Raw genomic sequence first — 25084 nt, 5'->3', positions numbered from 1 at the left:
TGTACCTGTAAAATGTGTCAGATTCAGTAGCAGGGTCAGGGGCTGCTGTCACTTGGCAGACTTCAACAACATGACCCTGGCAAAGACTTTGGAATAAAAACATCAGGAAAATAAACACTCAATGCTCCATCGCCAGAGGACCAGCTGGGAGCTGTCAGGTTGAAATACTAGTCTAGTTGGGAAGGGAAAGAACAGGAGCAAGGCCTCCAACACTCCTCTCCTCCTAGAAAATACCCCTCAAGCATCAGAACTGATGTCAAATTAATTAATTAATTTGACATCAAATTAATTAAGAAAAGAGATAAGAGAGGTATTAAGGCTGAGCTTCTACCCTAGCCAGTCGGTCAGTCAACACCCCTATCAGGAACAAGGCACTTCTGGCACTGGGAGAGGAGATACCACAAAACAAGAGGTGAGGCTGTTCCCTGCACACAGGGAGCCTTATTCCATCTGTGTGGGGGATGGAACATAGGCTTAGGACCCAGACAAAAAGATGAGAAGACTGAGAGACAGGAGAGGTGATGGACATCAGTTCCGGGGGAGGAGGAGAGGGAGCTGCAGCTGGAGGAATCAGACAAGAGAGGAATCCCCAGGGAGGGTCGATCCCTCAGAGTTGGGGAGGAGAAATGAAAAGGGGCTGAGGGCAGAAGTGGGAAAAGACTTGTGTCCCAGATTGGGCAATGGCTTGTGCAGTGTAGAGACTGGAGAGGACACGGTATGTGTTGGTGTGGGCAGTACAGGAGCCTGGTTGAGCAGAAATTCTGCAACACGAAGTCACGGGAGAAGAGGCTGGACACTGTTGAATTATAAATCTGGCAGGATAAGATGAATCAAACATGAATTTCTGGGTAAAGGTGTTTGTGACAATAATGCTGACAAGGGGAGAAGCTTTTGTTCTGGCTACCTTTTAGAAGTAAAATCCAAGCATATGAGGGGGATGCAGTCATCTCTTGTCAGAAACATAAGGCCAACAGAAAAAGCAGATTGCTTCACCAGTTCCAGCATGAAGTAGCAATAATATCTTCCAGCTATAGCAGGAGTATCCAGGGAAGAGCCAAGGAATGTGTGGTAGTGTGTGACTCTTTATATGTCTCCATGTGTGTGTTTAAGGTTGCGGGTACATGGGAACTTCCCTGGTGGCGCAGTGGTTAAGAATCCGCCTGCCAGTGCGGGGGACACGGGTTCGAGCCCTGGTCCGGGAAGATCCCACATGCCGCGGAGCTACTAAGCCCGTGCGCCACAACTACTGAGCCTGCGCTCTGGAGCCCACGTGCCACAACTGCTGAAGCCCGCGTGCCTGAAGCCCGTGCTCCGCAACAGGGGAGGCCACCGAAATGAGAAGCTCGGGCACCACAAGGAAGGGTGGCCCCCGCTCGCCACAACTAGAGAAAGCCCACATGCAACAAAGACCCAAAGCAGCCAAAAATGAAATTAGTTAACAACAACAACAGCAAAAGTATTCTAAAAGAAAAAAAAAAGGTTGCAGGTACATGTCTTTGTATGTTCTGATTGTGTTTCCTCTTGAACACTTTAGAAAAGTATACAAAAGATGCACCAACAAATAGACTAGTGCATTAAATTAGTAGGTAGATAGATGATAAAGTTTGAGAAATATATATCCATGGAGGAAAATGTAATACTAACCCCTCAGTATACACGCACACACACTGAATAACATTCATATATATATTACAAATGCCCATATACGAAGATACACCTTTTCAGGTCTGTATAGAGACATAAGTGCTATTAACTGCTATCCATTTCACATACTAAGAGAATAACAGACTTTAAATGGTGTTTAAATCATCCTATTATTTTGTCTATAAGAAAGAATACACCTAACCAACTACTTCAAGCGCCATAGTGCCTATTTAAAGAACTACAAAAAATCAGTCCAATATCTAACCTGCATTAGCATGTATGCTGTAGAGGAAAGTGCACTGAATCCTGTAGGAATCAAAAGATATGAATATTAATCCACATCTATCATTTAATACAGAGTATGCTTTGTTTTTCTTTTAAGAAGGAGAAATTTTCTTTTTTAAAAAAGTATTTATTTATTTGGTTGTGCTGGGTCTTAGTTGCGGCATGCAGGCTCCTTAGTTGAGGCATGTGAACTCTTAGTTGCAGCGTGCATGCGGGATCTAGTTCCCTGACCAGGTATCTAACCCGGGCCCCCTGCATTGGGAACGTGGAGTCTTAACTACTGCGCCACCAGGGAAGTCCCCAGGGTATCCTTTGGTAAGCCACTTTCTCTCTGACCCTGTTTCTTCATCCATTATGTGTGAAAGTTGTTTATAAAATCTAAGCTTCCTTCTAACTATAGTCTTAGAATATTTTAGCTATAGTCAGAATATATATATATATATATATATATATATATCACAATTTTATCCAGGTTCCCAGAAAATTTGGTGGAAAGGAAAATTAGAAGATGACCATAGTTGTCACAAATGCCCAAATAATTTTTCAGTTCTGTTTTCTAATGACAAAATTCCAAACATTTTGATATTGTGAGGACTGAGGGGTTAATGACAGAAATTTTCACCTTTCAAGAGCTGAGTTGGTGTCGTATGGACAATGAACCTGAGAATGAATAGTTCTATAGTCACTTGTTCTACACAAATGTTGGAGATTATGATAGTAGATTACACAATGGAATGCTTTAGTTAAGTCAGTGAAAAAATCTGTTACGTTGGCCATTTGGCATTGGGTAGTCAAAACTTTTTTTTTTTTTTAACATTTTAAGCAGATTGACTGTTTTTCTGTGTTATGGATGTGTGCCCATTTCCTCCAGAATTAGTGCTCGGGCCCTCTTCTCTCTAGATCTCTCTCTACCCTCATCCCAATACCCAACACAGAGATTTTGCTCTGGTCTCCCAGAGCAGCCACATTCTGAAAACCTATTAGTATGCCGTAACGTCCCACATATGTATGCATGTTGAACTTACAAACTGTCAAATAAGAGCATGCTCTTTTTTGAGGGCTCCTAGTAGAGCACTGGCACTTGCCATAATATTCCATTACAAAAAATGAAAAAAAAAAAAAGTCTGCAGCTGGTAAACTTCATCCTGAATGTCAACAGGGGTCTGATCCCATAACACAACAGTCTGAGATAACCTGCATCACAAAGCCAAGACTGGCTGTGATTACTTAGCATTTATATAGCACTTTATCTGGGTTCTGTAAGTCAGCATCATTAATGGGAGATAACTCACCAGGAGTTACAGCTGAGAAAAAAATTCATGACAAAAAAGGAAGAAAGAAGGGAAAGCTTAAAGGATTTGAGTGATTCCATAGGGGCTTGCGGTTACTCAGTAATGGGGAGAGGGCAAAGATGTTACTTAAAGAGGACAAGGAAAGCTCTTTTGTCTCTCCCCTGTGAACAGGAGTGACTGAAGGTGCAGAAGGAGAGAATGAGTTCAGACAAGGAAGAAAAACCATGCCAGTGAGACTCGCTAAGCCTGAGTTTGACTAAAAGAATTTATAGTTTGTCTTCTATAGCACCTTAGATCCCAGGGAAATTATCATCTAGCAAAGACTGTGATTAATGGTTGGAGGATGGTTCTATCTGGAAGCAAGGGGATGGACAAGATACTTTTTTAAATTGGCTTCCAAGCCCAGAAGTCTATTGTCTATTTTAAAAACTAGAATATTAAAAAATTCATCAAAGTTTCATTGTGGCTTATTTTTTTGTTCTACAAATTTTTTTAAATTGAAGTATAGTTGATTTACAATGTTGTGTTAGTTTCTGGTATATAGCAAAGTGATTCAGTTTTTTTTTTGTTGTTTTTTAATAAATGTATTTATTTTTGGCTGCGTTGGACCTTCGTTGCTGCACGCGGGCTTTCTCTAGTTACAGTGAGCAGGGCTACTCTTTGTTGTGGTGCACAGGCTTCTCATTACAGTGGCTTCTCTTGTTGTGGAGCACAGGCTCTAGGCACACAGGCTTCAGTAGTTGTGACATGCAGGCTCAGTAGTTGTGGCACACGGGCTTAGTTGCTCCGTGGCATGCGGGATCTTCCCAGAACAGGGCTCGAACCCGTGTCCCCTTCATTGGCAGGAGGATTCTTAGCCCCTGCATCACCAGGGAAGTCCCATTTCAGTTATATATATATATATATATATATATATATATATATATATATATATATACACACACACACACACACACACATACACACATATATATACATATATACATATATATATTCTTTTTCATATTCTTTTCCATTATGGTTTATTGTAAGATACTGAATAGAGTTCCCTATGCTATACAGTAGGACCTTGATATTTATCCATTTTATACATAGTAATATGTATCTGCTAATCCCAAACTCCTAATTTATCCCTCCCCCACCGCCTTTCCCCTTTGGTAACCATAAGTTTGTTTTCTGTCTGTGAGTCTGTTTCTGTTTTGTAAATAAGTTTATTTGTGCAATATTTTAGATTCCACATATAAGTGATATGGTATTTGTCTTTCTCTTTCTGACTTACTTCACTTGGTATGATAATCTCTAGGTCCATCCATGTTGCTGCAAATGGCATTATTTCAATCTTTTTCACGGCTGAGTACTATTCAGTTGTGTATATGTACCACGTCTTCTTTATCCATTCATTTGTCGATGGACATTTAGGTTACTTCCATGTCTTGGCTATTGTAAATAGTGCTGCTATGAACATTGGGGTGAATGTATCTTTTTGAATTAGGTTTTCTCCAGATATATGCCCAGGAGTGGGATTGCTGGATCATATGGCAACTCTATTTTTAGTTTTTTAAGGAACTTGTATACTGTTCTCCATAGTGGCTGCACCAATTTACATTCCCACAAACAGTGTAGGAGGGTTCCCTTTGCTCCACACCCTCTCCAGCATTTGTTTTTTGTAGACTTTTTAGTGATGGCCATCCTGACCAGTGTGAGGTGGTACCTTATTATAGTTTTGATTTGCGTTTCTCTAATATCGATAATTAGCGATGTTGAGCATCTTTTCATGTGCCTATTGGCCATCTGTATGTCTTCTTTGGAGAAATGTCTTCTGCCCATTTCTTGATTGGGTTGTTTGGTTTTTTTGATATTGAGTTGTATGAATTATTTATATATGTTGGAAATTAAGCCCTGTTGGTTGCATCGTTTGCAAATATTTTCCCCCAGTCCGTAGGTTGTCTTTTCGTTTTGTTGTTGGTTTCCTTTGCTGTGAAAAGGCTTATAAGTTTAATTAGGTCCCATCTGTTTATTCTTGCTTTTATTTCTATTGCCTTGGGAGACTAATCTAAAAAAACATTGTTATGAGACCTAGAGGGGTGGGATAGGGAGGGTGGGAGGGAGGGAGACGCAAGAGGGAAGAGATATGGGGATATATGTATATGTATAGCTGATTCACTTTGTTATAAAGCAGAAACTAACACATCATTGTATGTCAGAGGATGTTTTGCCTATATTCTCTTCTAGGAATTTTCTGGTGTCATGTCTTATACTTAAGTCTTTAAGCCATTTTCAGTTTATTTTTATGTATGGTGTGAGGGTGTGTTTTTTATTTTTTTTTATTTTTGAGGGTGTGTTTTAACTTCATTGATTTACATGAGGCTGAGCAGCTTTCCCAATACCACTTACTGAAGCATAGTGGCATTTTTATAAAGTACAAATTAACTCTGTTATAATACATAAGAATGTAATCATTCAATTATCTGGAAGTATGGAAATGATCACTGGAGTATCAGCAGATTGAACATTGCAAGGCTGTCTAGCTGTGGTTCGGTGCTAAGAGCGTGGGTTTAAAGACAAAAGATCAGTTTTAAACTTGGTTCCACCACTTGTTACCTGTGTAAGCTTCGGGAAATGATTTAATCTCCTTGAGACTTAACTTTCTCATTTATTAAGTGGAAATTTTGTAGAACATAGTAATAAAATGGGCTTTTGTTTCCAGCATTATAGCAAGTAAAAATGCTTTACTATAAAACACTTAAGAGATATGGGATAAAATATAAAATATTTTTAAATGCATAGCTGAGCTTGTTAGAAAGAAAGAAAAGTCTCCTAAGGGACCAAAAATAAGAAGAGAACTGAAAGCTTGAACTGTAAATGAGAGAGCTGATCCTGGAGGTTCCCTACGGCATATTTAGGAGTGGTTGCTGATCTTGGTAACCAAAAGAATTGGGTTTTTTTGTCTTGTTTTGTTCTGTTTTAAAGTTAAACACTAATCAGAATGTTAATTTTTAAATATTATAAATACAGGAATACAAACTTTAGATTTATTTGGGCTTATTTATTTCTTCCAATTTGATATGTTTAACTAGATTAAGTAATTTGTATTCCATTTCTCCAGTCAGTACCCACTATTTTTTTTTAAGGTTTTAATGATCATATCAGATTAGGAATCAAAATTTGGCCCAAAGAAAAAGGAAGAGTAGGAAAAATATCTGCTGCCTGGTAAGGGAAAGGACAAAGAAGTTTATCTATCTTGGTCTGGGTTCTGGGCTGGAAAAAAATTCCAACATATCAAAACACATTCTCCTATGAGATTTTTTTTTTTTTTTGCCTCCCTTCATGCCAGTTTGGGGTTCAAATTTTTTTATCATGTGCATGGTGTAGGAATTCTTTAGCTGAGAAATTAATATTAAAAGTGATGCCAGGCTTGGGACTTCCCTGGTGGCGCAATGGTTAAGGATCCTCCTGCCAATGCAGGGGAAAATGGGTTCGAGCCCTGGTCCGGGAAGATCCCACATGCTGCGGAGCAACTAAGCCAGTGCGCCACAACTACTGAGCCTGCACTCTAGAGCCCGTGAACCACAACTACTGAGCCCATGCGCCGCACCTACTGAAGCCCACACGCCTAGAGCCGGTGCTCTGCAACAAGAGAAGCCACCTGAATGAGAAGCCCGCGCACCGCAACGAAGAGTAGCCCCCACTCCCCGCAACTAGAGAAAGCCTGCGTGCAGAAACGAAGACCACATGCAGCCAAAAATTAATAAATAAAAAATAAAATAAATAAACTTATATAAAAAAAAGTGATCCCAGGCTTGATTGCCTGGCAGGAGCAAACATATAAAAACCTCAACCAAGCTATACAGTATTCCTACAGATAAAGTCTTGCTTAAGATAAACTCATAAATCAAAATTGTGAAGGCACAAAGAAACCACCAGAAAGAACAAATGTCAGCAGATACATCAAATAGATTTGGACTCCTAAGAACTTAAGATAATACATCATCAGATCCAGATAATAAAATAAGCATGTTCATATGATTAATGATACAAAGGAATAATTTTTAATAAGAAAAAAATATCAGAAAGAACAGACTAATTTGAAAAAGAATCTAGTAGAATTTTTAGATATGAAAAATATACCATATTTTATCGTTCTAAGATGAGCTTTGTTCACATTTTAACATTTCTGAAATCAGCATATTTCCTACAATTACTGTGGACTAGGCAGCTCTTTTGATGTAGTTGTCACTGCCTGTTCATATGCATCAAAATTTGCAGAAGATATAACAGTGACTTTGAACAAATTCTGGAGGCTATATATATGGAGCACTCTTCTGAAATGCTCTTGATGTCACAGAGGATGCCATTATATGGACATGCATGGAATTTAAAAGACATTCAGAAGATATGAACTCTGAATGTTAAGAAGTTTCAGGAGTGCCCTAACATTTATTTTCCTTATATTTTCTTTTCTTTTTTTTTCCACACCACATGGCTTGTGGGATCTTAGTTCCCCGACCAGGAATCAAATCCAGGCCCTTGTCAGTGAAAGTTTGGAGTCCTAACCACTGGACCACCAGGGAATTCCCTATTTTCTTTTGTAATGAACACACAAGAGTAATAAATAAATTATAAAACCTATGTCCAAAGCCTGAACCGGCTCCTGAAGTAGCAAATATTTCTAAGTGTAAAGAAACTATTTGTTGGGACTTGCCTGGTGGCGCAGTGATTAAGAATCCGCCTGCCAATGCAGGGGACACAGGTTCAAGCCCTGGTCCAGGAAGATCCCACATGCCTCGGAGCAAATAAGCCTGTGTGCCACAACTACTGAGCCTGTGCTCTAGAGCCCATGAGCTACAACTACTGAAGCCCGTGTGCCACAAGTACTGAAGCCCACGCACCTAGAGCCCGTGCTCCACAATAAGAGAAGCCACCGCAATGAAAAGCCTGTGTACTGCAAGGAAGAGTAGCCCCTGCTCACTGCAACTAGAGAAAGCCCACACGCAGCAACAAAGACCCAACACAGCCAAAAATTAATTAATTAAAAAAAAGAAACAATTGTCTTAGTTTAATTGCAGTAATGGCTTTTAAAAAATTTTATTTATTTATTTATTTTTGGCTGCGTTGGGTCTTCGTTTCTGTGTGAGGGCTTTCTTTAGTTGCGGCAAGCGGGGGTCACTCTTCATCGTGGTGTGCGGGCCTCTCACTATCACAGCCTCTCTTGTTGCGGAGCACAGGCTCCAGAGGCGCAAGCTCAGTAGTTGTGGCTCACGGACCTAGTTGCTCCGCGGCATGTGGGATCTTCCCAGACCAGGGCTCAAACCCGTGTCCCCTGCATTGGCAGGCAGATTCTCAACCACTGCACCACCAGGGAAGCCCACTAATGGCTTTTTTAATGTCAGTAAAATAATGGTGCTTCTTACCTTTGATATCATCTTAGGTTATGTGAAGTACAATAGTCATTGTATGAGTCAGGATTCAGGACTGAAAAGAAATCTCTCTAGGTATTTTAAACAGGAAGAAATCAGGGAACTAAATGCTTACAAATCATTGAATGGGCTAGAGGAGTGGAAGCCTGAGTCAATTCATTGTCTTTATCACACCTGCCTTTCACATTGACAAAAATAAAAGCAGCACTAAAAGTAGCAGAAGGGTGGACTCTACTTTGTTTCTGCCTTCTAAATCTCCCATGAATACATCTCTTGGGTGGAACCTAATTTGTATCCAGAACTTGGGAAATGTAGGTAGGTGTTTATTTGTTTTGCTTTCTAGATCCTCTTATATGAAAAGATAAGGTAATGAAAATGGATGGTCAGCACAAATAGACCATATCTATGAGGGTAGCTAAATATAAAAACCAAATGAATAGAAGTGTATCATTTAATTAGTAACTATTGAAATTACTAGTTACAAATTAAGGCCACAATGAGATACTATTATATACCCACCATATTGGCTCAAATTATTCTCATAATACCAAGTATTGGTGAGGTTGCTAAGCAGTGGGGATACTCCTATAGTGCTGATAGGAGCATAATTTAGTACATCTTGAAGAACAGTTTGGCATTACCTGATAAGATTGAAGGTATGTATACCTTAGGACTCAGCAATTCTAAGTATATAACCTACCAAAAAATGCACACCTATATATACCAGTATACATGAACCATAATGTCCATAGCAAAATTGCTCATAATAGCACCAAACTGAAAACAACAAAATGTTCATAGCAGTAGAATGGTTAAATATTTGGTATATTAGACAGTGGAATATTGTATAAACACACACAAAAATGAGTGAGCCATGGATAAACACAATAATATAGGTGGATATTTAATATATAATATTGGTCCAGAGATAAGGACACAAAAATTTATGTACAGTATTTATTTTATAAAGTTTCAAAACAAATGACACTAACCTATATTGTTTAGGAATGCAAACTTAGGTAGTAGAACTTTTTTTTTTAATACAAGAAAGGGATTACCATGAAAATCAGGATTATGGTTACCTCTAGTGGAGAGGAAAACAGTTGTGATTGGGAAGGGGCACATGTAGGGCACCTGGGGTCTGGCAACATTCTATTTCTTGATCTGTAACTATAGTACTTAATTCAACAATACTTTTTTGTGCACTTTGATGTATGTATGTTACACTTCATATTTTTTTTAAGTTTAAAAAGAAAATAAATGGATGAATAAAAAGAAACCTAGGCATAAGGAAAGAGAGAATTATAGAGCTAGAGGAGAGACCTGAGGAAATTGTTCAGAAGATAATACAAGGAGATAAAGAGTTAGAAAGTATTAGAGACTAAAAGATGGGTTAGAGAATGAGAAGGTCCAACTTATATTAGTTCTGGAGGAGAGAATAAAGAGAATTGGAGGAGGCAACATTCAAAGATTATGGCTGAGAATTTACCAGAATTAGTAGAAGACATGAATCCTCAGGTTCAGATTACACAAATCTTCACCACGATCGATTAAACTAAATCCATACTCATATATGTTGCTATGAATTGAACAATTCCAAATACAATGAGAAAAGATTAAAAAGCAAACAGAGAGAAAAACACATTACCTTCAAAGTAACAACAATTATGTTCACAGCAGACTTTCTGAAAGCAACAACAGAGACAAGATAACAGTGAATAATGTATTCAAAGTACTGAGTTTTAAAATTTTTTCATCATGAATTCTTTACTCAGATACACTATCATTCAAGAGTAAGGATGAAATAGATAAATTTCCAGACAAACACAACAGGTTTCTTAACACAAACAGACCTCCCACTAAAGACATTTTCTTTAGGGAATTTCCTGAAGAGAATTTCAACCCAGAAGGATGAAGTGAGATAAAAATAAGAATAGTGAGAATAGTTTTGTTGAGTAAAGAAACTGGAAAACATGTGGGTATTAAGCATTGACTAGGGAAACAATAGTAAGAGTGACTAATCTGGGGATATAAAAATAAAGTTGTATTATAATACTGGACAACAATAACATATAAAATGAGTGAGATACAATCAGAATTAAAGTATTCCAAGGTTCTTGCATTATTCGGGATGATAATAGGGATATTGTTTAAGATGGTAAGATTATTATTTTTTATTTATTTATTTTTTTGTGCGGTACGCGGCCCTCTCACTGTTGTGGCCTCTCCCGTTGCGGAGCACGGGCTCCGGACGTGCAGGTTCAGCGGCCATGGCTCACGGGCCCAGCCGCTCCGCGGCATGTGGGATCTTCCCGGACCGGGGCACGAACCCGCATCCCCTGCATCGGCAGGCGGACTCTCAACCACTGCGCCACCAGGGAAGCCCGGTAAGATTATTTTTTAAAAATTAGAGTAATCATGAAAAGAATAGAAATAGAATATACAACTTGCAAATTAGTAAAGGAGAAAAGGAATTTTTAAAAAAACTTTCATCAATTTAATAGAAAGCAGGAAGAGAGATGCATGGAAAAACTATAAGCACAAAATAATATGCTACATATAAAACAAAAATTATCAGTAAACTCATTAAATATAAATGGACTAAACTTGCCAGTTAACAGATTGAGGTTGTCAGACTGGATTTTAAAATTTAGATATGTGCTGTTATATGTCATAATGACATAGAATGCTTGAAACTAAAAGAATAGAAAAAATACCAAATAAGCTGGTATTACTATATTAAGATGAGACAAGATAAACTTTAAGATACATAGAAAAGTGGTTATTGTGCACTAGGGGGAGAGGATAATAGGAAGTTATTGGTTAATGGGTACAAAGTTTCAGTTTGTGATGGATGATGAAAAAGTTCTGGAGATGGATAGTGGTAATGATTGCACAACAATGTGAATGGACTTAATGCCACGGAACTGTTTGCTTAAAAATGGTTAAAATGGTAAATCTTATGGTATTTATATTTTACCACAATTAAAAAATTAGCCCTTAAGATTTTAAAAATGGAATCACTACGTAATCATAAAAGCAACAGTTTACCAGGAAGATATAGCAATTATTTACTTTTGTGTGGTCACTTCAAGTACATAAAACAAAGCTATAAGAAGAAATTTATAAATTCACCATAATAGTTGGAGATTTAAAAAATTATAACTCTCTAGTAATTGGTATATTGGTAGACAAAAACTAGTAAAGACATAGGAGATTTGAATAACACAATTAGCAAGCATTCTCTAATGAATATACGTAGAATACTTTATGCAACTATTAGAGAATACACATTTGTTTTAAGAATATACAGAACATTTCAAAAACTGACCAAACACTGGGCCACAAAACAAATCTCAACAAATAAAAAGAATCAGGGTCACACAAGACCACATTTCTCTGCACACAAGCAATTAATTTAGATAGCAATAACAAAAAGATTAAATTCCCAGATAGTTGGAAAAAAAGAAAAAAATTTAAAGTGTAACTAATAATGGAAATTAGATAATATTTAGATTGAACAATAAAGAAAATACACAATCAGAATATGTGAGATATAGCTAAAGTAGCATAGAAAGGTCTTTATAGTCTTAATACATTACAAAAGAAGAAAGAGAAAAAAAAGCTAAGTTCCAACTCAAGAAATTACCAAAAAAAAAAGACACAGAACCTCCCCCCAATCAAAGCAGATGGAAAGAAATATAATTGTAAGAGTAAAAATTAGAAAACAAGGATACAATAGGGATAATCAACAAAACTACAAATTGGTAAATGCTCTCTCACCAAAAGGCACCGTGAGGTCTCAATAATCAGGTAGACAAAATCACCTGGGTCTGTAAATGTCAGTCACTCGCTATTGAACGACTCAGGGCTTGCCAAGAGAGCTCATTAACACAGTAGCTATGAGGACGAGGTTGGAAATTACACAACAAATTTTTCTCTCACCAAGGTAGGTCTGGCTACTATATACCTCCTGAGGATAATCTGCCAATAGCACAGACCCATAATGAGCCATATGATACTGTACCTGAGGGAACCAGCTAAGGCAGGTTGATTATAGTGGATCCCTTCCATCATGGAAGAGGCAGTGTTTTGTCCTCATTGAAATAGATACTTTCTCTGGCTTTGGATTTGCCTTCTCTGCCCACAATGCTTCTGTCAGCCCCATCATCCGAACTTACTAGTGTGTTCTTCACCTTTATGATAGCCCACACGGTATCTCTCCCATCCAAAAGAAGTGAGGCAGTGGGCTTATGCTCACAAGATTCAACAGTCTTAACATGTATTCCCATCATCCATAGACAGCAGACTTTATGGAATGGTAGAAGGGCCTAATGAAGACTCTACTACAGAGCCAGATGGGAGAAAACACTTTGTGATTTTGGGAGTGCTGTCTAATATGACTGACTGGGAGAGCCATATTTGGAGATATTTCTCCCATAGCCAGAATATATGGGTCTAGGTACCAAGGAATGTATGTAGGGCTGACCTCTCTCACTGTTACACGTAATGACCTACTTAAACATTTTTCTTGCCTCTCATTCCTCTAACTTTGGATTCTGCTGATTTAGAGGTATTAATTCCTAGGAGACTTTTATGGCCTTCTGGACATTTTATATTCATGCCACGGAACTAACAGGCAAAGGAGCTCCTCTAACAGCTGGGGTGAAACAGAGTGGTTGCCTTGCAATGAGAGCAGGGAAGAGTGTGCTTAAAACCCAGGGGATCCTCTGGGGTGCCTCACAGTACCTCCATGACCAGGGTAGAGCTAATGGAGGATTAGAGCACCTCCAATGCAGGCAGAACCACAAGCTAGCTTTGTCAGGAATAAAGGTTTGGACCTCTCCACTAGGAACCCGAACCAGCTAGGTACTGATTGAAGACAAAAGAACATGGAATGGGTAGTTGATTAAGAAAGTTATAGGGCTTCCCTGGTGGCGCAGTGGTTGAGAGTTCGCCTGCCGATGCAGGGGACACGGGTTTGTGCCCTGGTCCGGGAAGATTCCACATACCATGGAGCGGCTGGGCCCGTGAGCCAGGGCCGCTGAGTCTACACGTCCGGAGCCTGTGCTCCGCAACGGGAGAGGCCACAACAGTGAGAGACCGGCGTACCGCAAAAAAAAAAAAAAAAAGAAAGTTATAAATAGCACTTACAGCTTTGTTCTGAAGCTTTGGGGCATATATGGGTGGTGCTGGCAGCTATGATGGGAGCAGCAGCTTTCTGGCCTCTTGATCACAACCACGGTGGTATGTTCTTCAACAAACAAGTTTAGTAGTACCTTCTGACTCCTGTTCTTTCTGCCCTTCCAACAATTTTGTAAGCATCGAATTTCTTTAAATCGTTGTAGTAAATTCCTTTCTGCTTAGAATATCTAGAGTTATTTCTGTTCTTGCATTAAGCCCTGACTAAATCAGATAATGATTAAGATAGTGTGGTATTTGCATAGGGATGGTCAGATTGGCCAATTTAAAAGAATAGAGAACCCAGAAACAGACCTGTGCTATTTAAATCTGTTATCTGATATTTCAAACCAGTAGAGAAAAGGCTGGACTATGTACTAAATGCTGCTGGGGACAATGGGCACTTTTAGGGGGGAAATTAAATCCTTTTCTCTCACCAAACAAAAAAAATTAATTCCAACCGGATTAAAGATGTAAATGTGAAATGCGAAAAGTGCAATACCTTTAGAGGAAAATATGCGGGAATTTAAAGTAAGAAACACTATTATTCTAATGACTTTTAAATTACATCTCTAGCTTATACCTGTCCCCTAAACACCACACTCATATATCCAACTTCCAATTCAAAATTTCCACTTGGGGGCTTCCCTGGTGGCGCAGTGGTTGAGAGTCCGCCTGCTGTTGCCGGGGACATGGGTTCGTGCCCCGGTCCGGGAAGATCCCACATGCCGTGGAGCGGCTGGGCCCGTGAGCCATGGCCGCTGAGCCTGTGCGTCCAGAGTCTGTGCTCCGCAATGGGAGAGGCCACAACAGTGAGAGGCCCGCATAATGCAAATAAAATAAAATAAAATAAAATTTCCACTTGGGTGTCTAATAAGCATCTCAAAATTAACATCTTCAAAACCAAGTATTCATTTCCCCCCAGCAAACTTTCTCCTGCAACGTTCCCCCATTTAAGAAAATAGCACTATCACTCATCCATTTCCTCAGGCAAAAAACTTGGAGTTATTCTTGATTTCTATTTCATATAATCCTTACCAAATCCATTGGAAAATCTTGTTAGGTCTAACTTCAAAAAATATTCTGAATCTGACCACTTCTCACCATTTTCTCTGCTACTATCACTATCTAAGTCATCACCACCTCTCATTTAGACTATAGCAATAAACTCTTACCCAGTCTTCTTGCTTCTACTTTTACCTCTTGGATAGTTTGATAGTAGCCATAATGATCTTTTTTTTTTTTTTTTTTTTTTTTTTTTGCTGTACGCAGGCCTCTCACTGTTGTGGCCGCTCCCGTTGCGGAGCACAGGCTCCGGACGCGCAGGCCCAGCGGCCATGGCTCACGGGCCCAGCCGCTCCGCGGCATGTGGGATCCTCCCGGACCGGGGCACGAACCCGTGTCCCCTGCATCAACAGGCGGACTCTCAACCACTGTGCCACAGGGAAGCCCCATGATGATCTTTTAAAAAATAAATCACTCCCCTGCTCAACATCCTCCAGTCATTTCCCATCACAGAATAAAATCCTCAGCTACTTCTCTGAAATAATCACATACCACCCTTCCCCACACTTATGCCACTTAGGCACACTTGCCATGTCCTCAATAAAAGTTGGTTGACTAAATTAAATAACAAGTTTGTAATAGCAAAGATTTGGACGCATCCTCAAGGTATCCCAAAGGAGAACGGCTAATAAACTGTGGCAGTTCTTTATACGAGAATACTCTACAGCAGTTAAAATGAATAAATTAGTCTTGTGTGGCCACACGGATAAATATCAAAAACAATATTGAACACCAAAAGCTAGTTGAAGGATAAATATGGTATGCAAATTAAGAAACATAAAACAATACTGTATATAGCTTATGTTACATACATATGTAGTAAAAGTATTTTAAAACTTCCATGGTGGGAATTCCCTGGTGGCCTAGTAGTTAGGATTCCAGGTTTTCACTGCTGTGGCCTGGGTTCAATCCCTGGTTAGGGAACTGAGATCCTGCAGGCCTCACAGTGTGGTATAAATAAATAAATAAATAACAAAATCTGCTTAAACTAATTAGTTAAAAAGAAAAAACTTCCATGGTAACGATAACCCTCAAATTCATGATGGAGGATACCTCTGAGAAAGAGAAACACTAATATGATAGGGGAAGTGTACCCATGGGTTTCCTTATATTTGTGTTAATAGTTAATTTCTAAGCTGAAACGTTGGCACATAAGTGTTAATTTTCTTATATATATTTTTTGTATGCCTGAACTATTTAATAATAAAACTAAATGAGATAATAGGGACTGGTATGTAATAATAGTTGATATTTATATAGAGCCTGGTTTGAGTTAGGCACTGTTCTAAGTGCTTTATATGTGACAGCTCATTTAAATTCTCACAACAAGCCTTTGAAGTAACTAATATTATCATCTCCATTCTAAGGATGAGAAAATGGAAACACAGAAAAGTTAAGTAATGTATCAAAACTAGATGGTGGAGCTGATCTGGGAGAAAAGCAGTTTGGCTCTGATTTTTTTTTTTTTTTTTCTTTTTTTGTGGTACGTGGGCCTCTCACTGTTGTGGCCTCTCCCGTTGCGGAGCACAGGCTCCGGACGCGCAGGCTCAGCAGCCATGGCTCATGGGCCCAGCCGCTCCGCGGCATGTGGGATCTTCCCGGACCGGGGCACGAACCCGTGTCCCCGGCATCAGCAGGCGGACTCTCAACCACTGCGCCGCCAGGGAAGCCCTGGCTCTGATTTTTAACCATTATACCAAATCGCCTCCTAACCCTATTAAACACACAGCAGGTTCTTAATATTCATTTGACACCTATGAGATTGTTTTTGTAGGCCAAAATGGTCAAATATGTCAGCAATTGCATATGGTTCAACCACTAAATGGCAAAGAAATACAAATACAACTAAAATGATCATATGAAAAGGCTCTATGATGACTCTGCCATTGCTCTTAAACATATGAAAGACTTCTGCATGCACATCCTAGATGTTACCACTGAAGCACGAATGCTTGGAAATCCCTTCCCAACCATTAACATTGAAATCAAGTGAAGAAAGCAAGCCTTTTTAGGAAAGAGTGGTCATGATCAATGTAGGGTGGTGTGCAGCCACCGTGGGGTTGCAGGGGGGAATGGCTGAGTTGCCCTCTCAGCACCCTAAGTCTCCCTTCCTTTTTGCCTTTCTCAGTTTGTCCAGGAGGCTGCTTCACATCAGCCAGGACGTCGCCATAGGTTTGGCTCAGAAGCCCTTGTTTGCAGGCCTCTGAGTGAGCTCCTGAGAAACCCAGACAGGGCGGCAGCCTTTCTCATTAGAGCACGCAAGGGCATGAGATCAAAAATCCCTCTCCCCCAGCTCCTGGCTGCACCCTGACTCCCAGGAATTTGGAAATAGAAGGAGACAGATACACATTATCCCAGGTTCAATCTTTCTGGTCTTTGTAGTTACAGTCCTAATTTTTCATCTGAAATTTCCGAGTCTCGTCTTTTGCATCTGTTCAGTGGCGTTGTCTCCTTCTCAGTCTCCATTTCTAGTGAATCAAAATTTAACTCCCTCTTTTTTTAAAAGAAATTTATTTATTTTATTTTTGGCTGAGTTGGGTCTTTGTTGACGTACGCGGGCTTTTTCTCTGGTTGTGGCGGGGGGGGCTACTCTTCATTGAGGTGCGTAGGCTTCTCATTGTGGTGGCTTCTCGTTGCAGGGCACGGGCTCTAGGCATGCGGGCTTCGGTAGTTGCAGCACATGGGCTCAGTAGTTGTGGCTCACGGGCTCAAGAGTGCAGGCTCAGTAGTTGCGGTGCATGGGCTTAGTTGCTCCATAGCATGTGGGATCTTCCTGGACCAGGGCTCGAACCCATGTCCCCTGCATTTGCAGGCAGATTCTTAACCACTGTGCCACCAGGGAAGCCCTAACTCCCTTTTATGTATAGTTAACAAAATAACCTGTGTGAAACACTGCTTTCCTCATGTCCTTCCTGAAGAACAACCATTTGCTGTATTCAATTCAAAATCCTTAGTGCAGATTTCTGCAACTCCTCATCACCTTTACAGGTGCCCTTCTCAACCATGTCGACCAGAACAAAACCCACATCAGTGGTTGGATCTAGCCTGGATCCTGTGTGAAAACACAAGAATGGACAGGGTTGTATCTGCAAAGTGTAGTGAAATTATGTTGCACACTGTTGCATACATGCTTATTCTATGGGCATGAATTTCTATGTATGCACATGGAGGGGGTCCATGCATGAGTGCACAAATGTAGTTGATATATGTGCCTGAAGGTGGTGTGAGCATTTTCTAGAACCCTATGCTCGAAGTTTCACTCCATAAATCTCTTTTACGGGCAGTACTCTGAAAGCCAAGTGCTGTGTAGTAATTTACACTGCATTGTCCTTCCTCTCTCACTCCCTTTCACTTGCCTAGGATGAAAACCTGAAGATGGTTGGTGATGTCCCTTTGGAGGAGCCAGGAGTGTCGTTCACCCACTCTCTGTCAGTCCACCCCTCTAGAGCATTTCTTCTCACTCCACTACTCCTGCCCTGCTCTAGAGGACAGTCTTTCTGTCTCCTCTTCTTCCCCACACCTTGTCCACTGACTCCTGAAATGTTTTTCTTGTTGGGGCAGCCACCCTGGGTTAAGTAGAAGGAGAAGGACTTTTCAGATGATCCAGTCACGAGACCCCCACCAAATAACAGTCCTCCATGGGATCCAAATAGTTCCAGAGTTTTCCTCCTTCCTCCACTCAAAGCTATTTTAGTCTAACTTTCAAAGGCTCCAGGGAAGATGATTCCACATTTCTGTTGGTCCTCAAGAAGAGTATTTCTAACTCTCAAAGCTTTACCTTTTATCCTCTCCAACTCAACTATTATTGACAGGAGAATGGCTAAATAAACTGTGTTATATTCATTTATTTAACTATAATACTGCAGTTAAACTGAACTGAAAGCATATGCTACAATGGAATGAATCTCATAAATATAATGTTGAGAGTAAAAAGCAAGTCACTGAAGAATCCATACATCATGACAGAATTTTTACAAAACTTCAAACACATTTAAATCTAAATAATATATTGTTGGGACTTCCCTGGTGGTCCAGTGGTTAAGACTCCATGCTCCCAGTGCAGTGCGCCCGGGTTCAATCCCTGGTCAGGGAACTAGATCCCACACTCCGCAACTAAAGATCCTGCATGCCGCAATGAAGATCCTGTGTGCCTCAACCAAGACCTGGCACAGCCAAGTAAATAAATATTTTTTTAAAAATAATAATATATTGTTAAAGGATCTATATGTAGTAAAACATAATGAAATGTAAGGAATGATATAATTTGGAATAGAGGTTTCCTACGGAGGAAGAGAAAAGTGATATAATCAGGGACACAAAGGTGGTTTCACTAATACTAAAAATAATCTATTAAGCTTGGTGGGAGGTACATGGACATCTGTTTTATTTATTTAAGATTATATTTATGTTATACATATTTCTCATATGTACAACATATCTGAGAATAATAAACATGCATTCACTCATTCAACAAATATTTATCAAACACCTACTATGTGCCAGCCACTGTTCCAAGTGCTTGAGACATAGGAGTGAACAAAACAGAAAGGAAAAAAAAGAGATTTTGGAATTAGAAGGTGAAAACAGCAAACATTTAAAATAAATCTTTCAGCTAGGAAAAATATAAGTAAACCTGTTTCAAGTTCTGTCATGTATGACTCACAATAGGCCAGGAAAGAGCACCCAAATCTGCTATCCCAGAAAGAGGCAGGATTTATAACTAACTTCCAATTATGTATCCTGGGCAAGAGGTACAGTGGTGTGGACAATCTAAGAAAAGGATTTATACACTCAAGTAGATCAACATTACAGGAAGGAGGTAGAGGTAGAGTTCATCCAAAATAGTAGTTAATCTAAAACATCAGTTAGTCCAAATAACAGAAAAAGAGCAAATATCATTTGCATTTGTCTTTGGGGTGTGTTACCCTGCAGTTACAGCATATCCACTCAATGCACTTTCTCTTGCACATTTTAAGAAGTAGTGTTGTTAACTTTACACCAGCTGCCTGGGACTGCCCAGTAGAAAAATGCTGCTGGCTCAGTCATTCACTCAACAAATGTTTATTGGCCTCTACTAGATGTCAATTATTGCTCTGGGCACAGCAGATACAAGACAAATAAAATTTGATTCCTGTCCTGAATGAGTTTAGTTTATAAAGAGGTCATAGAGGAAAAGAGATTTCTCAAAAAACCTTAAAACAACATTATACATGTTAAAATGGAAATATAAACAAAATGCTATGGGCACACAGAGGAGGGAACATCCAGCTCTTCAGAGGGGAGTGCAGCCTTCTCAGAAGTGGTGTTATTTAAGCTGCATTGAAGGACAAGTAGAAATTTTCCAGAAGGAGAAAGTCATTTCAGGCAGAAGGACCAACATGTGAAGAAGTGTGGCTTCACAGCACGGGACAATAGGAAGGTCAATGTGGCAGCAGCCTGGGGTAAGTGATGGGGAATTTGATTGATGGACAATTAGTACCACACCCAAGTGCTTGGCCTCTGTCCCTTAGGCAAAGCAGAGTCAAAGTTTTAGCAGAGGATTGACCCAATTGGATTCATATTTCAGAAAGATAATTCTGGTGCTGGCAGTGGTGGTGGGGTAGAAGTTGGGCTGGAGAATGTAAGATGCCTGGTGGAAAAAAGATATGGTGGTTGTTGCAGTAGTTAAGGGTAATGATGATCAGAGTCTGAACCAAAACAGGGTAGAGAGGAGACAGAGGAGGAATGTATTCAAGAGATATTTCTGAAATGCAATTTAACTGGTCACAAGCCTGGATCAACTTGATATGGAAGAGAGGATCTTAAGGATAATTGCAAACTTTTTAGCTTGAGAGACTGAGTAGACTGTGACTCCATAAACTGAGAAAGGAAAAGCCAGAGAAGGAAGCTTTGGAAAGACGATGGGTTGAAGAGTGAAAGGGGATTGAGGTTTTAGGGGAAAGAGATTCAAGGAAAGTTTTATTTGGGGTGAGGAAAATGAGAACATGGGTCAAGGACAGGTGAAAGAGGAAGGAGATGGGGTGAGAACAGAAGTGAAGTTGATCTAAAAGTAGTAAGGCCATATCATATATTCCTATAATTAATATAAGAGATTTGGAAAGGCTATGTGGTTATAATAAAGTTTAGAGGCTAAAGGGAGGGAAGTTGTGGGTGTTCGCATTAGATGGATTTAATTGGGGGTGGGGGAGAGTAGGAGGGAAGCTCGTCTGTTGAGGGTGAATAGGAGATGTGAGATGTGAGAATACACTATTACATGTACACTCCCATCCGTATATCTTAATGAGATCACGATACTAACCCCATGGCTACCATCTGCTGCTTAAGCATTTGCTGTTCTCATAGATGTTCTTCTTATCAGTCCTCAGTTCTCTTAGAAGTTCTTTCTTCCATGTACTACTCACAAAGTTGGTCGATATCAGAACAACTTCAGTTAGCAAATCCGTGTCACTCCTTCACGTTTTTATGGTTAAATATAAAATTGGAACCACTGAGAACTGACTTCTACACAAGCTTCTTTTTTTGTCTTTTTTCTTTTCTTTTTTTTTTTTTTTAACTTAAGCTTCTTGACATGGCTCTTCCACTTTGGGCAATCTGATAAATGTTTAGCAAGCTGCTTAAACATTTGAATTCTATGGGAATTCCCGAAGTGTAAATTCCTGAAGAAATACCTAGTTCCATTCACTATTTATTGAGAACTTATGTCCTAGGCACTGTACTAGATGCTAGGGATTGAGAGCAAGAAAGACACAGCCTTTGCCCCTGGGCAGCTGACAGCCACATGGAGCAGCTCTGCTCTGGTGTGTAGAAGGCAATATGCTTGTTTTATTCACTGTTATCACTGCTTATTTGACAATAGTTGGTTTAGTCTACAAGTTTAAGGCAAGCATACTATTGCATTTGCTTTTCTACAGAAATCATACTTACAAAGATTACATAAAGTCTGTCCCAAAACTTCAAAGAAATGTTCATTAATTTAAAATGTCTGGGGACTTCCCTGGTGGCACAGTGGTTAAGAATCTGCCTGCCAATGCAGGGGACACGGGTTCGAGCCCTGGTCTGGGAAGATCCCACATGCCGCAGATCAACTAAGGTCACGGGCCACAACTACTGAGTCTGCGCTCTAGATCCCGTGAGCCACAACTACTGAGCCCGCGTGCTGCAACTACTGAAGCCCGAGGGCCTAGAGCCTGTGCTTCACAACAAAGAGAAGCCACCACAATGAGAAGCCCATGCACCGCAATAAGGAGTAGCCCCAGCTTGCCGCAACTAGAGCAAGCCTGCTCACAGCAATGAAGACCCAACGCAGCCAAAAAATAAATAAATAATTAAAAAAAAAAATAAGTCTGGTTAAGACGCTTTACCAGGATACAAGAGTGAACTAAGGTGGTATACAGTGTTTTTTGAAAACACAATTCAAAACAATGTAACGGCAATCCTTATCTTGTTTGAACAACGTATTTTGAACGGGTTAAACTTCAGAAATTACTTAAAGATAAATAAGATTGGCCGCCATAAGGAATACTATTTATAAAATAAACACAGTTATAGAGGCTACTTTAAAAAAGACAGAACTTTGGGCTTCTAAAGAGGAGGAGGGCACGATGATCGGCAACTGTCTGGGGCGCAGGCACAGGAGCGCACGTCCGCAGCACCTGTGGGCAGCAACACTCCATTGTTTCTCAGAAAAAGGGAGAGTAGATGCACTTTATCACCGTTTTCTTTTTTTTTTTTTTCCGGTGAACAGTAAGTAAATGCCTAACATCATTAAGAAAAAAAGTCAGATCTGAAGGAAGGCAGCCCTTTATAACTGGAAGGTGGAGTGTGGCTTGTGTGACTCCATTCAACCCTGCCAGGCAGTTCTGCAGCAACTGCACGTTACCCTTTGCATGCTTCACTTCTAACTCTGCCAGTTCCACTAAATTTTTTCTGAATGCAGCAACTCTTCTTGTCTTAAAATCTATAAGTTCTTGGGCTTCCCTGGTGGCGCAGTGGTTGACAGTCCGCCTGCCGATGCAGGGCACACGGGTTCGTGCCCCGGTCCGGGAAGATCCCACATGCCGTGGAGCGGTTGGGCCCGTGAGCCATGGCCGCTGAGCCTGCACGTCCGGAGCCTGTGCTCTGCAACGGGAGAGGCCACAGCAGTGAGAGGCCCGCGTACCACAAAAAAAAAAAAAAAAAATCTGTAAGTTCTTGTTTTGCAGATTCAGATATATTTTCAGATTTCTGACAATATAATTGTTGGGACACTTCATCCTGCAGAACATCTTTATTTTTCGCTCTTGCTTTATCCAGTGCTTTATCAGCAGTTTCATAACCCACTGGTGACCTAGATCTTCAATAGAGGAGATCCTTAGCAGCTTGAGATTGTCTTAAGTAATATTTTAAAGATCAGAAAGTTTGAGGTCCTCATCAGCTGACATTCGTGCATCTATTGAATATTTTTCTTGTTTTATCAAGCAGTTCTGAAACTTTAAGAAAAACTTGCATACAGAGTGAAGTAAGTCAGAAAGAGAAAGACAAATACCGTATGCTAACACATATATATGGAATTTTAAAAAAAAAAATGTCATGAAGAACCTAGGGGTAAAACGGGAATAAAGACACAGACCTACTTGAGAACGGACTTGAGGATATGGGGAGGGTGAAGGGTAAGCTGTGACAAAGCGAAAGAGAGGCATGGACATATATACACTACCAAACGTAAGGTAGATAGATAGTGGGAAGCAGCCGCAGAGCACAGGGAGATCAGCTCGGTGCTTTGTGACCGCCTGGAGGGGTGGGATAGGGAGGGTGGGAGGGAGGGAGACGCAATAGGGAAGGGATGTGGGAACAGATGTGTATGTATGACTGATTCACTTTGTTATAAAGCAGAAACTAATAAAAAAAAAAAAAAAAAAGAAAAACTTGCATGTATCTGTAGAATCCTGAGTTCCTAAAGCATATAATGAAGTACCAATTCTATTGTAATCGTCTGCAGCATTTTTGTGGAATCTTGTCATCCTATCAGATTTAGGAGATGCGTCCTTAACTCGGTTATGATATTCTAAAAGGAATGTTCGTTCATGCTCAAAGAAATCATCTACATCTTTTACCTCAGAAACAATTACTCCATCTGTTGATTTAATCATATTTTTTAAAGCAATCTTCAAGTTTCTCTTTTTAATTTTTTTCCTCACATACTCAAATCTTGATTATATTCCAAGAAGACATGGAAATTTAAATCTTTCCTCAAAATAGGGTGTGCTGCCATACGACACAGGAACACTTCATGCATTGCAATGGCCTTCTTGAATACTGCCAAATACTCAGCTTCCAGCTCCTGTTTCATCTTTGTGAATTCTTCCTTTGTCGTAGACCCTTCTCCCTCTCCAAGTTTCTGTAGTTTTTCCCTTGAAGCATCAAAATCAGGTTTGGTGGTGCTGGAGGGATAATATAACCTACATAGTCTTCATTTTCAGCGAAGGGATCATGAAGCCAGATAAATTCCTAATGTTGTCGAACAACAGAAAACTTATTTTGTTTAAAATTTGGCAATGAACTCTTTATGTGAACAGTGAATTTTACTTTATCTCTCTCACTAAGAGCATCAGAAATGTCCGTCCACCTGTAGAGCAGCATCACTCTGAAAATCTACATTTATTGCTTTACGTCCACAGTCCCCCTCTGAGAATAAGTTGGGACCATTGTCCAGGCCTTCCATCATGGCTGCTCCAAGATGAGGCGGGGCAATATGTTTTACACACAGTGAGATGGAGGGAAATTGGTGCTCTGTTTTTACTTTTAACGCAGCATTACTTCTTCTGCATATAGATTATTAATATACAGTCAGCTTTTCTAAATTTTCATAAATTTTGACATAAGTTTACATTTGTAAAATCAGCATCAGGATAATAGACATATTTGTCCCCCTCAGAAGTTTCTTTTTTTTTTTAAATTGGGGTATAGTTGCTTTACAATGTTGCCCCTTTGCCATCTACCCTGCCCAGGCAACCACTGACCTAACTTCTGTCACTGCAGAATAGCTTGCATTTTCTAGAGTTTACATAAATAGAATCATATAATATGTTCTCATTATTACCTGGCAACAGTCATCTTTTGACAGACTAGACTAATGGAAGGAAATGTGGATAATTTCTTAAAGAGGATATATATCTATTTTAAATCATAAGGGGAAATATTTTAAAACTAAATTAATACTCA

General features: G+C 39.8%; 1 pseudogene across 1 annotated transcript; it reads right to left on the bottom strand.

Annotated features, from left to right (window-relative positions):
* Nucleotides 1–441: 441 nt before the first annotated feature.
* LOC307060433 (sorting nexin-6-like) lies at nucleotides 442–24587 on the bottom strand (annotated as a pseudogene). The gene is made up of 5 exons: nucleotides 24424–24587; nucleotides 23760–24321; nucleotides 23065–23364; nucleotides 22720–22841; nucleotides 442–450 (listed from the first exon to the last, which is right to left on the bottom strand). The product of its transcript is annotated as a sorting nexin-6-like (transcript).
* Between the last annotated feature and the right edge of the window lie 497 nt (nucleotides 24588–25084).

This window comes from Hyperoodon ampullatus (genome assembly GCF_949752795.1).
Source record: "Hyperoodon ampullatus genome assembly, chromosome: 11".
Lineage (NCBI taxonomy): Eukaryota > Metazoa > Chordata > Mammalia > Artiodactyla > Ziphiidae > Hyperoodon > Hyperoodon ampullatus.
The sequence above is the reverse complement of the archived record's forward strand: the minus strand, read 5'-3'. Positions and strand labels throughout refer to the sequence as shown.